This window comes from Saimiri boliviensis, chromosome 1 (genome assembly GCF_048565385.1).
Source record: "Saimiri boliviensis isolate mSaiBol1 chromosome 1, mSaiBol1.pri, whole genome shotgun sequence".
Taxonomy (NCBI): Eukaryota; Metazoa; Chordata; class Mammalia; order Primates; family Cebidae; genus Saimiri; species Saimiri boliviensis.
This window is the reverse complement of record NC_133449.1, coordinates 150134364-150150048: the sequence shown is the minus strand read 5'-3', so window position 1 is coordinate 150150048 and position 15685 is coordinate 150134364. Positions and strand designations below refer to the sequence as shown.

General features: G+C 46.9%; 1 protein-coding gene across 1 annotated transcript in view; it reads left to right on the top strand.

Moving 5' to 3' along the window:
- LOC101040449 (golgin subfamily A member 2-like) overlaps nucleotides 1-15685 on the top strand; it is an 87651-nt gene that overhangs the window by 57123 nt on the left and 14843 nt on the right. The window contains exons 2-3 of the mRNA XM_074406522.1: nucleotides 1352-1495; nucleotides 5393-5482. The gene's annotated coding sequence lies outside the window, so the exon portion shown is untranslated. The remainder of the gene's footprint in view (nucleotides 1-1351; nucleotides 1496-5392; nucleotides 5483-15685) is intronic.

Below are 15685 nucleotides of genomic sequence, written 5' to 3'. Positions count from 1 at the left end.
AGCAAGTTCTCTAGTATCTTTATCTTCATGACCATAGCCAAGTCTAGTTTTTCTTTATTTAAACATGATTGTGGGATAAGTATGTAATTATAATATGCTTTTTGACTATGCAGGAACAAATCTTACCCTTGAGGCTAGGTACAGTGGCTCACAACTGTTATCCCAGCACTTTGGGAGGCTGAGGGAGGTGAATTGCTTGAACCCAGGAGTTTGAGATCACCCTGGGCTACGTGGTGAAAGCCCGTGTCTTCTAACAAATGCAAAAGTTAGCCAGGCATGGTGACGCATGCGTGTAGTCTCTGTTACTTGGGAGGCTGAGGCAGGAGGATCCATTGAGCCCAGGAGGTTGAGGCTGCAGTGAGCCATGATCGTGCCACTCCACTCCATCCTCAATGACAGAGCAAGACCCTGTCTCAAAAAAGCAAAACAAAACAAAACAAATCTTACCCTTACCTCAAAAGCTGGTTAAGGAGGGTTGTAAGTGGTAATGTTAGTTTCTCCATGTATCAGTTCAGACCTTATCTCAAAGGAAGACCAGAGCTGTTTGAACTCCAGCTCTTCCTTAGCTGCTAGGTGTTAACAACGTGTGTTTCATAAGCACAGACAGATTCAAACCACTGACCTGGAGTTGAAATATTTTCTAAGCTGTGACTCATCTTTTGTCCAGTGGGGTCAGTCAGCACACAGATTATTTGCTCTTTTGATTTGATAAATTCTTAATAGTTTTGCTACTCTCAAATTCCAAAGGCAAAACTATTTTCTGATTCTTTTGCTGTGTCCAGTTGGCTTGTGGGACCAAAGTGGCAGCTGAGACTGCTGTACCACACTGTGCATCAGGCATCAGACAGTAATCCTTCAGAAGGCCTGGCCACTTTTCTTTTTTCCGTTTTTTTTTTTTTTTTTTTTTTTTGAGACCGTTTCGTTCTTGTTGCCCAGGCTGCAGTGAAGTGATACGATTTTGGCTCACTTCAACCTCTGCCTCTTGGTTTCAAGCCATTCTCCTGCCTCAGCCTCCCAAGCAGCTGAGATTACTGGCGTGTGCCATGACATTGGGCTCATTTTGTATTTTTAGTAGAGATTCATTTTCACCACGTTGGTCAGGCTAGTCTTGAACTCCTCACCTCAAGTGATCCTCCTGCTTTGGCCTCCCAAAGTGCTGGGATTACAGGCGTGAGCCACTGCACCTGGCCATTTGGCTACTTTTCTATATATATTTTGTCTACCTGCTCCCTGTAGTAAACTGTGTTCAGACTTCCTTGGGGGAAGGAATGATAGTTTTTACTTGCTTGCCTTTTGACTCCATAAATATGTTCTTTTCTTACTAATTATTCTTTCTTTCTTTGTCAAACAGGCTACCAAGCAGTTTCTCGAAGAGATTGACAAGTGGACAGTTCAGTACAATGTCTCCCTGCTGTCTTGGAATGTGGCTGTCAAGTTCCTCGTGGCCAAGAAGTTTGATGTGCTCTGTGCCATAGAATTGTTCCAGTCCTACAGAGTATGTTGCTCGGGGTGGACCAGACCTGTGGCAGTTGGCCAGAGTGTCGCTGTTCTCTCTGTCATGCTGGACGCACACATTGGTTCTCTAAGTGTCCTCTCCTCTCCCATGAAAAATGGATCCATATCCAGGAGCCCTTGTGGGAGCTGAAGCTGGGCAAGGCAGCTGCTGGAAGGCACTGCTTTTGGACCTAAGTTTTGGTTACAGACCAGGATGCCGCTTCTAATGATAGAGACTGAGGAAGTAGCCTGACAGCATCCTGGTGGCGGGAGGGGGTTCACCCTTCCTAGAATTTTAATCCTAGCTCTTTTCACTGGCCTCTGGCCACATGAAAATCTGTTGGTTTTTAGAAACTTGCCATTTGGATGAATGCTGAGCTTAGTGGGCAGTTCAGGAAGGGAAGTTTTAACCCTGGAAAAGAAGAGCAACTATGTATTAGCTAGGTCCATTATCTGAAAGTATCTTAAAGTAGCTGCATCAGGATTTTACTTTGTTTTGATTTTTGTTTTTTGAGGGGGCATGGAATTTGGTTTTGTGCTTATGTTTGCTTTCTCAGTTAGTAGTGTCTTTTTATTTTTTTTTAGATGGAGTCTCAATCTGTTGCTAGGCTAGAGTTCAGTGGCATGATCTTGGCTCACTGCAACCGCCACTTCCTGGGTTCAAGTGATTTTCCTGCCTCAGCCTCTTGAGTAGCTGGGATTACAGGCATCTGCCACCACACCCAGCTAATTTTTGTATTTTAAGTAGAGATGAGGTTTCACCATGTTGGCCAGGATGGTCTTGATCTCCTGACCTTGTGATCCACCAACCTCAGCCTCCCAAAGTGCTGGGATTACAGGTGTGAGCCACCATGCTTGGCCAATAGTGTCTTTGATAAAACACTCTACAGCATGTTACTTTGGGATCAGAATCCTCCCAAAGAGATACAGAATCTCCCTAAATTAAAAAAAGCAATGGGATAACAAGCACTAGGATTGGCGTAACTGAAGCTCAGTTATCTCTATCTTGTGGACTAACTCATTCGCTATTGTGGACTAACTCATTTACTCAACAGATATTTATTTTATACTTCTATGTTCCATGTGCAAGGATTAGTATTTAGAAAAAGATAATAGGGCGAGATGTGGTGGCTCACACCTGTAATTCCAGCACTTTGGGAGGCCACAGCAGGAGGATCACTTGAGGTCAGGAGTTCAAGACCAGCCTGGCCAAAATGGCAAAACCCTGTCTCTACTAAAAATACAAAAATTAGCTGGGTACCTGCATTCCTAGCCATGTGGGAAGCGAAGGAGGAAGAATCATTTGAACCCAGGAGGTGGAGGTTGTAGTGAGGCAAGATCACACCACTGTACTCTAGCCTGGGCAACAGAGTGAGATTCTCTTAGATTCTTTTTCTTTTGAGATGGAGTCTAGCTCTGTTGCCAGGCTGGAATGCGATGGTACGATCTCAGCTCACTGCAACCATGTGTGCCACCACCCTCAGCTATTTTTAGTAGACATGGGGTTTCACTGTGTTGGCCAGGTTGGTCTCAAACTCCTGAGCTTGTGATCCACCCACCTTGGCCTCCCAAAGTTCTGTGATTACAAGTGTGAGCCAGTGCACCTGGCCGAGATTCTGTTTAAAAAAATAAAAAGAAAATAAGCAGAATAAGTCTAAAATTATATAAATGTTATGATAAGGCAGCATTGGGATCTGTGGAATCACTTTTCTTTTTTTGAGACAGAGTCTTGCTCTGTCACCCAGACACGAATAGAGTGGCATGATCTCAGCTCACTGCAAATTTCTGTCTCCCGAGCTCAGCTGATCCTCCTGCCTCACCTCGGCCTCCTGAGTAGCTGGGACCACAGGCACACACCACCACACACAGCTAATTTTTTGTTTTAGTAGAGATAGGCTTTCACTATGTTGCCCAGGCTGATCTTGAACTCCTGATCTCAAGTGATCTGCCCACCTCGGCCTCCCAAAGTACTGGGATTATAGGCTTGAGCCACCGTGCCCAGCCTAAAAGATTTAAAACAAGCAGTTGATAAAAGGGGACAAACCACAATAATATATTTTTGTTATCATGAAATACAAAGGTAGAGAATGTCTCCAGAAAAAGGAAATGTAAGTGGTGAATCTTGTCATTTAAAAGGAGGACTGGAGGCTGCGCACAGTGGCTCATGCCTGTAATCCCAGCACTTTCGGGGGCCGAGGCAGGTGAACGGCTTCAGCCCAGGAGTTCAAGACCAGCCTGGGCAACATGGTGAAAGCCTGTCTCTACCAAAAACACAAAAATTGGCCAGGCATGGTGGCATGCGCATGTAATCCCAGCTACTCAGAAGGCTGAGGCAAGAGAATCTCTTGGAGGTGGTGGTTGCAGTGAGCCGAGATCATGCCACTGCACTCCAGCTTCGGCAATAGTGTGAGACTCGGTGCCAATAAAATTTCTGAGAAAGAAAGGAGGACTGAAATGTCCAGCGAATTCAACGACGTGAAGATCCTGGTTACGACAGAAGGAGCTTTCAGCGTAGCAGTTGAGTTGGGAGGAAACCAGAATGCAATGGACTGAGTATGAGGGAAATGGGGATCAGTAAAAAATCTGGCCATCGAGGCTGGGCACATGGGCTCATGCCTATTATCCCAGCACTTTGGGAGGCTGAGGTGAGCGGATGATCTGAGATCAGGAGTTCAAGACAACCCTGGCCAACATGGCGAAACCCGTCTCTACTAAAAATACAAAAATTAGCCAGGCATGGTGGCATGCACCTGTAATCCCAGCTACTTGGGAGGCTGAGGCAGGAGAATCTCTTGAACCTGGGAGGCGGAGGTTGCAGTGCTCCAAGATTGCACCACTGCACTCCAGCCTGAGTGATAGAGTAAGACTCCAGCTCAAAAAAATAAAAAATCAAGATAAAAATAAAAATCTGACCATCAAGCTGGGCATGGTGGTGCACACCTGTAAGCCCAGGTACTCAAGAGGCTGCGGCAGGAGAATTGCTTTAAGCCAGGAGTTTGAGACCAGCCTGGGCATCATAGTGAGACCCTGTCTCTTATTAGAAAGAGTAAAAGAAAGAAGGAAGGAAGGAAGGAATCTGGCTATCAGAGTGAGGAAAATGAAGTCACAGTAGCTGTTGGAAACTATATCAGGTGGAGAGAGGGTTCCTGTTTAAACATAGGAGAGGCCTAAACCTAGAAGATGTGTGAGGATGAATGCATCCAGACGTTTTTCAGGTTCATATTTTAGTGTCCTGGTACCATGTCAGTGCTGCTGCATGTTTAAGGACCTTGATCCTGAACCTGAATGTAACATACTGGTTACTCTTCAGGGTTAGGGTTCTTACTGATTCAGAGAAAAATACCCTACCTGAGGGGCTGATAAGGTAGCTTCGGACAGGAATTCTGAAAATGTTTAGCTGGCTTCGAAGCAGGTTACAAAGAAATTCATAATTCATTTTGTTGACTTTATTATTCATTTAGCTGAATTCTTTTTTTTTAAATTTGAGATGGAGTCTCATTCTGTCACCCAGCTTCAAGCCATTCTCCTGCCTCAGCCTCCCGAGTAGCTGGGATTACAGGTGTGCACCACCACGCCAGGCTAATTTTTAGTAGAGACAGGGTTTCACCACGTCGCCCAGTGGTCTCCAACCCCTGACCTTAGGTGATCTGCACGTCTCGGCTTCCCAGAGTGCTGGGATTACAAGCATGAACCACCACACCTGTCCTGTTCAGTTGAATTCTAATTCAACTAAATGAGGTAGAACTACTTAGGAAATAGTTATGAAATTTATTTAGATATGAAATTTATAATTCATTCATTGATGACCACCTTATTGCTGAGATTTGGTGGTTACATGGTGCCGTCCTGGATATACAGTATTTTCACATCACTACATTCTGCTGTTCTTCCTTTTTAGGAAGCTCAAAGGAAGGAAGGCATTGTGAAGCTGAAACCTCATGAGGAACCTCTTCGTTCTGTGATCCTCAGTGGAAAATTCACGATCTTAGTGAGTCTTTAGGGGCCTATCTTGTAGGGCCTCATTACTGCCTTTTCTTAACTGGCGTCATGTTACCTTACCCTGAATCTAGAGAGTCCACACACTTAGGAGCAGATGTGAAACAGCCATGCAGTTTGTTATACAATTATTTTAGTAATAATTGAATTACTAATAATTACTAGTAATTAGAGTTTCTAATGATAATTGAATAACTGAATTATGGAAAATCAGTTGTACAGTAGACTTAGAAAAGTTTCTTCATTTGGTCCATTAAGGTTAGTCATGGTCTTCGCGATAGATACGCGATGTTTCAGACACCCATGCTTCCATCTTTATCACAAGCCCTCCATTTAGCTGAGACCTCAGCCTTTTAAGTGAACATATAATGGCACTTTTACGGCAGAGGCTGGAAGTCATGGTCCTGTTGCCTGGTTCTCTCCTGCTGCTTGTTTCTTTGGCCATCCTGCTGGGGAAGTTAGCTAAGAAGCCATCTTTTGATCTGTCTGCAGTTGAAGGGCAAAGAGAATGTGATTTTTTTTCTTACCACAGAAATAAGGTCCAGAGAGTCCTGAGAGAATCGGGCAAGGGATGATATTAACGTTCTTCCCTCTGGGGAGCAGTTGGTGAGGTCAGGGAATTACTGTTAGCATCTGTTTTCTTCACATATCAAACCCTTACCCACTGTATGTCTTAGTAACTGCTGTGGTTTTCTATTTGATTTTTAAATGTTTCTTGTTTGATTTGCTTTAGAATGTTCGGGACTCAACAGGAGCCTCCATTGCCCTCTTTACTGCCAGGTGGCATCATCCCCACAAGTCAGTCCAACATGTGGTACTTCAGGCTCTGTTTTACTTGCTAGACAGAGCTGTGGATACGTAAGCACTGAGATGATTTTTTAGGTAGTCTCCATGCAGGTAGGAAGTTGACAGTTTTTGACTTGATTAAATTCAGCAGTGCCTTCACCATTCTCCTAGAATGCACCCTGGGCAATGCTATGGATAGAAAACAGTCCATGTCCTTCAGGACTCGGCATGTTTCCAGGCACTCTCAAGATAGTGGGTGTTCTGTGTCTTTACCACCTTGGCTCTTTGTCAGGAAAACACAAGCTGAGAAAGTCAATTATCAGCAATCTTCAGTGTAGGGAAAACCATTTATTGGAAGAGAATGAGAGGGAAATGACCTGTGCTGGTTAGTTTTGTTCATATCAGAACCCTTTAAGGCCTAATTTTTTTATTTTTATTTTTATTTATTTATTTATTTATTTATTTTTGTCTGCATAACAGGAATAATGTCATTTAGCTCAGAGGATTTTGAGACTCAACACTCAGGGAGAACTGGGTGCGGTGGGTCACACCTGTGATCCCACTTTGGGAGGCTGAAGCGGGTGGATCGCTTGAGGCCAGGAGTCTGAGACCACCCTGGACAACATTAAGAAAACCTGTCTTTGATTAAAAAAAAAAAATACAAAAAATTAGCTGGGCATGGTAGTGTGCACTTTTAGTTCCAGCTTCTGGGGTGGGGTGGGAGTGGGGGAGGTTGCTGAGGTGGGAAGAGGATCATTTTAGCCTAGATGGATGTGGCTGTAGTGAGCTGTGCTCATGCCCACTGTACTCTAGCCTGAGTGACAGAGTGAGATCACACACACACACGTGCACACACACACCCACCAAACAACAACAACAAAAATTCAAGGAAAAGTCCAAAAGTATAAAGTTAAGCAGAAATCATCCTGAATAAACACAGGTGCATAAGCATAAACAACCAGCTCAGGTCGTCACTCTCCCCCTTCTAAGGTAAATGAGATTGTTACAATTCAGTAGACAGTTAAACTGAAGCCCCAAGAAGTTTTACAGTCATAACGTTAGTCCAGCTGGTTCTAAGACCCTGGTTTCTTCAATCCCGAATTATTTGTATCCTCCCATGCCATCTTTCTGCTCTTCTTTTTTCTCTGGTGTTTGCAATTTACAGTTTCTTACTGCCCTTGACATCTTTGGCTGGCCCTCTGGATTAGAAGTGCTATATGGTGGCTGGGCATGTTGACTCATGCCTGTAATCCTAGCACTTTGGGAGGATGAGATGGGCAGATTATCTGAGCTCAGGAGTTTGAGACCAGCCTGGGAAACATGATAAAACCCTGTCTCTACCACAAATGCAAAAAAATTGCCAGGTGTAGTGGCATGAGCTTGTAGTCCCAGCTACTTGGGGAGGCTGTGGCATGAGAATTGTTTAAGCCCAGGGGATAGAGGTTGCAGTGAGCAGAATCATGCCACTTCAGTCCAGCTTGGGTGACAGAGTCAGACTTGGTCTCCAAAAAAAAAAGTGCCATGTTGGGGACTGAGACCTGAGGTAGTGAGAGACAGCGATGCATAACGCGATTCATGCTGTGGACCGACATGTTGGGAATCACTAAGGGATTGCCTGTGGTGGGGATGCCTGTCTGGTTCATGTGTTGCTGCCTTCTTGATGTGACTGATAGTACGTAGCTTCTGCTGTTGATGTTCAGTGGGAGATACACTAAGCCACACACACAGCATTATTCTGAAGAGGAGAAGTTACCAGGGAGTGTGGACCAGCATTCTCAGTGGCGCTGGACTCTCCAAGTGGAAGTGGAGACTTCTGAGCTCTTCTTCCCTGTGACTGGCCTTCAGGTATAATTTCCAGTATATGGGTTCCTTAGAAATTCTGTAGCTCAGGAGAATAAAGGAGAGGCCGCTTCCCCAGAAAACCCAGTCTTGGTCTTCCTCCGTAGGAGGCTTGGAGTCAGAACTCTCCTGTAGGCACGGCAGGGTGCATGGAGGAGCCATATCATGCTTTCTCCATTGTGAGTGTTAGATCCCACAAGGCGACCACACAGCTACACATAGGTAAAACTTAGGTTTTATGATATTTATTCCTTTCCTAAAAACCCTCAGTGATTTCTTATTATCCAGAGGGAGCATATAAGCTAAATAAACGTGAACTCCTTTCTCTAAGCAAAGCATTCTCCCCAGTGAATAGAAAATCTTCTTTTCCCGTGTTACCTTGAACTACAGTGGTCTTACCTTCGTCTTTACGAAATCCTACTCTTCCTTCCAAACCCAGCTTCCATGACTGGCTCCCTCGGACTCCAACCTGTCATAAATGAAATCAGGTTCCCTCTGACCTTAATAGAAGTTATTATGAATATCAGTCTTTAGGTACTTACATTATATATAACCTTATATCATTCATCTTACACTATTACTAGATTTTTCATCTACCATTAGCATGTGAGCTCCTTGAGGGCAGGAAACTTTCTTTTTAAAGATATAAAGGAAAAAAAAAAGATATAAAGGAAAATATCCAAATATCTGTACGTCAAGAGAGAATGGTATCATTAACGCCTACATATCCATCATCCATCTTCCTGGTAGCCCCTCAGAGATCTGCCCTCAATTTCTGTCTTTCTCTTTCTCTTTTCTTTTCTTTTTTTTTTTTTTTTTTTTTTTTTTTGAGACCACGTCTTGCTCTGTCACTAGGCTGGAGTGCAATGGCATAATCATGGCTCATTGCAGCCTTGAACTCCTGGGCTTAAGCAATCCTACCATCTTGGCTTCCCAAAATGCTGAGATTACAAGCATGAGCCACTGCCTCTGGCCTCTCTCTCTTTTTTTTTTTTTAAACAAATGTCAAGGACTGTGTTTTAAACTTCTTGGTGTTTTCTGTAACACGTAGCTCAGAAATCAAACTCAGTAGGGAATCAGTCAGCTGTCATTATAAATCTTAAATGGGGTACAGGGGCTTATGCCTGTAATTCTAGCACTTTGGGAGGTCAGGCGAGAGTATCGCTTGAGACCAGGACTTCGAGACCAGACTGCACAACATAGAAAGACCTCGTGTCTACAAAAAATTAAAAAATCAGCCAGGCATGGTGGTGTGTGCCTGCAGTCCCAGCCACTCACAGAAGACTGAGCTGGGAGGATAACCTGAGCCCTGGTAGGTCGAGGCTGCAGTGCACCTATGCACTTTAGCATAGGTGACAGAGTCAAATGCTGTCTTAAAAAATATATATATTCTGGCCAGGCATGGTGACTCACACCTGTAATCCCAGCACTTTGGGAGGTCAAGGTGGGTGGATCAGCTGAGGTCAGGAGTTCAAGACCAGCCTGGCGAACATGGTAAAACCTCATGTCTACTAAAATTACAAAAAATTAGCCAGGCGTGGTGGTGGGCACTTGTAATCCCTGCTACTTGGGAGGCTGAGGTAGGAGAATCACTTGAACTCAGGAGGTGGAAGTTCCAGTAAGCAGAGATTGTGCCATTGCACTCTAGCCTGGGCAATAAGAATGAAACTCTGTCTCTCTCTCTCTCTCTCTGTCTCTCTGTCTCTCTCTCTCTCTCTCTCTCTCTCTCTCTCTCTCTCTATATATATATATATATATATATATATATATATATACACATTTATATATAAACACAAGCACACATTTATTCTATACCCTAAAGTGTGAAAATCTTACTGCATTTGTGTTTTATGTGCCTTCACAAGATGATCAGTTTGATCTTGGAATACAGAGCCTGGATCATTCATTATGCATCTAAGCTTCTTTTTCTGAAATTCTCTTTGCCCCTTCACTGACTTGTTTATGTTTTAGTCCCCTGTCACAAGCTGGAGTGATGAGGGGAAAACTCATAATTTGAATTTGACCCTTGAGGAGCTCATGGAGAAATAGGAAGTATCTTGATCTGGATAGTCTGATCAATAACTGTGCCATGTTTTCTTTGTTTTTATTTAAGAGACAGGGTGTCCGTTGCTTGGGTTGAAGTGCAGTTGCATCATTATAACTCACAGCAGCCTCAGCTCCTGGGCTCAAATGATCCTCCTGCCTCTGTCTTCCAAGGAGCTGGGACCACAAGCACACACCACCACACCTGTCTAATTTTAAAATTTTTTTGTAGAGACGGAGTCTCACTATGTTGACCAGGCTGGTCTCAAACTCCTGGCCTCAAGCAATTTTCGTATCTCAGTCTCCTGAAATTCTGGGTTACAGGTGGGAGTCAGTGCACCTGGCCTGTGCCACACATTTTACCAGCATCTTGGTTCTTCAGTTGAACAACAGCCTGCCTGGGATTGTGAAAAAGGAGTAACGGGCTGGGCGCAGTGACTCACACTTGTAATCACAGCACTTTGGAAGGCCGAGGGAAATGAAGGTCAAAAGTCGAGGCCTTCCTGGGCAACAGAATGAAACCTTGTCTCTACTAAAAACAAACCAATAAATAAGAAAAAAGAGTCCAGATTTAACACATCAGGGGCCAGTTGAAACCAAGTCTGCTGGAGAAACTTTCATGTACCGCAGAATTAGACATTTTTGAAATGTTAGCTCATGGGTGGGCGCTTCTGTCTTGGGATTTGTTAAAGGGAGGAAGATACGAAGGTTCCCAGGAGGTGATGGTGCAAAAATAGTAAGATAGAAAATAACTTTGAGGCCGGACACGGTGGTTCTCACCTGTAATCCCAGCACTTTGGGAGGCCGAGGTGGGTGGGACCAACTGAGGTCAGGAGTTTGAGACCAGCCTGGCCAACATGGAGAAATCCCATCTCTACTAAAAATGCAAAATTAGCTGAGTGGGGTGGTACATGCCTGCAGACCCAGCTACTTGAAAGGCAGAAGCAGGAGAATCACCTGACCCCTGGTGGCAGAGGTTGCAGTGAGCTGAGATTGCACCATTGCACTCCAGCCTGGGTAAAAAGATCAAAACTCTGTCAAAAACAAACAAACAAACAAACAATAAACCACAGTAACATTGAGATTCCTGATTTCAGGAATGTGTTTTGTGCCAGTTTTCTCAATTCTAAATAGATGAGAAAACTGTTGCTGTCATCTGTGAGTAATCCAATCAAATAATTATTTCTTTTTTTTTTTTTTTTTTTTTTGAGACGGAGTTTCGCTCTTGTTACCCAGGCTGGAGTGCAATGGCGCGATCTCGGCTCACCGCAACCTCCGCCTCCTGGGTTCAGGCAATTCTCCTGTCTCAGCCTCCTGAGTAGCTGGGATTACAGGCACGCGCCACCATGCCCAGCTAATTTTTTTGTATTTTTAGTAGAGACGGGGTTTCACCATGTTGACCGGGATGGTATCGATCTCTTGACCTCGTGATCCACCCGCCTCGGCCTCCCAAAGTGCTGGGATTACAGGCTTGAGCCACCGCGCCCGGCTCAAATAATTATTTCTAATGACCATTTGGGTCTGCAAATCAGATGTAAATATAGATCTGGCTTGGTGGAAGAGTACATCTTTGAGAAATCTTTATATATCTGGAAAATTGGTCTGAGGAATACTTGCTGTATCTTCAAATGTTCCTCAGTTTGATCTGGAAGTAGGCTTATTTGTTTATTTATTTATTTATTTTTGAGGCAGAGTCTCACTTGGTAACTCAGGGTAGAGTGCAGTGTTGCAATGTTAGCCCACTGCAACCTCTGCCTCCTGTGCCCAGGCAATTAACTGTCTGTCACCTACTCTCACAAATCAAATACTACGGGGCCTCCACAACACCAATCAGAGCTGAGCTCCTCCCTTCATGTACCCCAGGAAAGGAGAGACTAGCTGCACAAGAGGCTGAGTTGGGAGGATTGCTTCAAGCCATGCCCACACCACTGCATACCAGCCTGGGTAACAGAGTGAGTCCTAATGTAAAAGAAAGAAGAAGGGAGGAAGGAAGGGAGGGAGGGAGGGAGGGAAGGAAGAAAGAATAAAGGGCTGGTCCCCGTGGCTCACATCTGTAACCCAGCAGTTTGGGAGGCCGAAGTGGGCAGATCACTTGAGTAAAGGAGTTCAAGACCAGATGGGAATATGGCAAAACCACATCTCTATGAAAAATATAAAAATGTAGCCAGGTGTGGTGGTGTGCACCTGTGGTCCCAGCTATTCAAGAGGCTGAAGTGAAAGGATCGCTTGATCCCTGGAGACTGAGGCTGCAGAGAGACGTGATCATGTCACTGAACTCCAGCCTGGGTAACACAACGAGACCTAATCTCAGTAAAAGCACAAAAAAGAAGAAAATAGGGCAGCACACAGTGGCTAACGCCTGTAATGACACTTTTGAAGGTTGAGGTGGCCAGATTACCTCATTTCAGGAGTTCAAGACCAGACTGGTCAACATGGCAAAACCCAAGTCTACCAAAAATACAAATGGTTAGCCAGGCGTGGTGGGGTGCAGCTGTGGTCCCAGCTGTTGAAGAGACTGAGGTGGGAGGATCGGTTTAGCCCAGGAGGTTGAGGATGTAACAAGCTGCGGTCATGACACTGCACTCCAGCCTAAGCAACAGAGAGACCCAATGTCAATAAATAATTAAGAAAAGGGGGCTAATGCCTATCAGCACTTTGGGAGGTCGAGGTGAGCACATGACTTGAGATCAGGAATTTGAGACCAGACTGGGGCAACACAGCCAAACCCCAACTATATTAAAAAAAAAAAAAAAAAAAAAAAAGCCAGGCGTCGTGGTGTGCACCTGTGGTCTAAGGTATTCAAGAGGCTGAGGTAAGATGATCATTTCTGCCCAGGAAGGTTAGGCTGCAGCAAGCTGTGGTCAAGCGGCTACACTCCAGCCTGAATAACAGAGCAAGACCTAATCTCAAAAAAGGAGAAAAAGGAAAAAAGGGCTGGGCACAGTGGCTCACAGTGGTATCCCAGCATTTCGGGTGGCTGAGGTGGGCAGATAACTTGAGTTCAGGGGTTCAAGGCCAGAACGGGCAACATGGCAAAACCTCATCTCTACCAAAAATACAAAAAAGTAGCCTGGTGGTGATACGCACCTGTGTTTTCAGCTACCCAAGAGGCTGAGGTGGGAGGATCGTTCAGCCGCGAGGTGGATGCAGCTCGCCGGGACCACGCCGTGCACTCCAGCCTGGGTAACAGAACGAGACCTTACCTCAAAGGGTAAAAAAAGGAAAGGAAGAAAAAAGGGCTGGGCACAATGGCTCAGGCTTGCAGGCTGACATGGTAGGCTCGCTTGTGCCCGGGAGTTTCAGGCTGCAGACAGGCGTGACCACGGCATTGTACTCCAGCCTGGGTAACAGAGCAAATTCGAAAAAAGAAAGAAATGGTGAGGCACAGCGGCTCAGGCCTGTAACCCAGCACTTGGAAAGGCCAAGGTCTTGAGTCACCCTCTGGCCTCAGCCCAGGCTGGCGGGATCACCCTGAGGTGGAAGCTGCCCGGACCCCGCGGCCAGGCCACTCCTGCTCCGGGACCTCCCGCCGGTCTGTGGGCATAGGTGTGGGGCTGGCTGGGTGCGCGGGGCTTTCCTGAGTGCACATGTGTGTCCGGGCCGAGCGACGGGAGAGCACGGTTCTGGAATGGCGTGTGTGCAGACGTGGGCCATGCACGGACATGCAGGCACGGGTTTGCATGCATGGCGGCGGCCTGTGTGTCAGCCTGCTGGATGCACGTGCGTCTCAGCGCTGCCGGGAGGGGCTTGGGGACACCCGGAAGCCCGCCAGGTTGGGTGCCACTGCAGCCTCAAAGCGGAGTTGGCTGTGGGCCCAGGCGCCAGAGTCATGCTCAGGGCGGGTAGGGGAAAGGCGGTAGAGACCGATCCGTTCACCTTCCCCTCCACTGGAGACTTTAGGCTGCCCCAGGTTGGGTTGTGGTGTCTGGAGAGCCCCGAGCCTCAGGTAGGGAAGGTGGGAGGTGGAAGAACACTCGCAGAGGCCCGATCCAGCCCTCTGGGAGCATCCAGATGCCGGCCACAATTGGGCAGAATCGAGCTCTTCCTGGTCTTTCCCATCGGCCATCCCGAGGTCCCTGGAAGGTGAAAGTGGGAACGGAGACACAGCTGCTCCTTTCCCACTGCCTAAGGCAGGGATGGTGCTGCGGTGCTGGGCTCTTCTCCGGGACCCTGGCCTGGGTGCTGAGTGAGGTTGGAGCTCGAGAGCGAGGATCAACAGAGCTGCTTCTCCAGGATGACCTGAGCCTGCTCCCTGGGCACTTGCCCTGTCTGAGAGCCTGGTTGCCTCAGTATGGGTCAGGGAAGGAGGCACCTACATTTTGGTAACTGTTTTGAATGGAGGAGCAGCCTCCCTTGAGGGAGTGTATCCTGGGCTCTCCACCTCCTACTGGCAGGAGAAAGGTCACTCCTAGACCCCTAAGAGTTCTCTGTGGGCTCCATGGAGCCCCCACCCCTCCCACAAAGACTCCCGAGGGTCCCAGGCCTCCTGTCTACTGGCTGGGTCCCAGGTGGGGGCCTCAGGAAGTCTCCAGGGCAAAGGGTATTGCATGCGCTGAGGCCCAGGAGAGAGGGACTCCTGAGGTTGGGGATGGGGACCCAGCAGGCCCCAAGGAGCATGTGGGGAGGCCAGACCAAAGTCAGTACTTAACCCAGAGTGTCCGAAGGGTGGGGTGGGGAGTATCCACACCCCAAAACCCTACAATTCTTTCTCACAGCATTGCTGTGGAGTGAGAAGGGGGCTTTCACTCTCATAGGGGGCTCTGTCCACCAAGGCCAGGGAACCCACACCCACAGTTCCCAAGGCCCCTGACTGCCAGGGAACTCACACCCACAGTTCCCTTCTTTCTGAATGCTGGCCCTTCCACAGCCTGGATGGTTGAGCCTGGGCAGAGGGGTAACGACCCCAGGAGTGTCTTTGCAAGCAGAGAGGCTACTTGCCACCGGACTCTGACTCCTTGGTCTGAGCTCAGCATCAGGCATGTCACCAATGCCCCCTGGACAGAAGAGGCTTAGCACTGAGGACCCAGCACTCCCCACACCTGCATGTCCCTGCTGGGCATCCACTCTGAGGACCCAGCTTTCCCCTGCCCCCAGCTGCTGGCAGCCCCATCTTACCTCATCCGGGGTCCCTGAGGCCACAACAGGAAGCAGCCGGCAGCTGGGAGGAGCACCTGCTGTTTCTGCATCTATTTTGTTATTATTATCTTTTTTATTTTTTTGAGGCAGTCTCACTCTGTCACCCAGGCTGGAAGGTAATGGGACGCTGTCAGCTCACCATAACCTCTGCCTCCCAGGTTCAAGCAATTCTCCTGCATCAGCCTCACAAGTAGCTGGGATTACAGGTGCACACCACCAGGCCTGGCTAATTTTTGTATTTTTAAGTAGAGACGGGGTTTCACCTTGTTGGTCAAGCTGGTCTCAAACCCTTGACCTCGTCATCTGCCCACCTCAGCCTCCCAAAGTGCTGGCTTAAAGGCGGGAGCCACCCGGACCAGCTGTTTCTGCATCTTTTTTTTTTTTTCTGCAG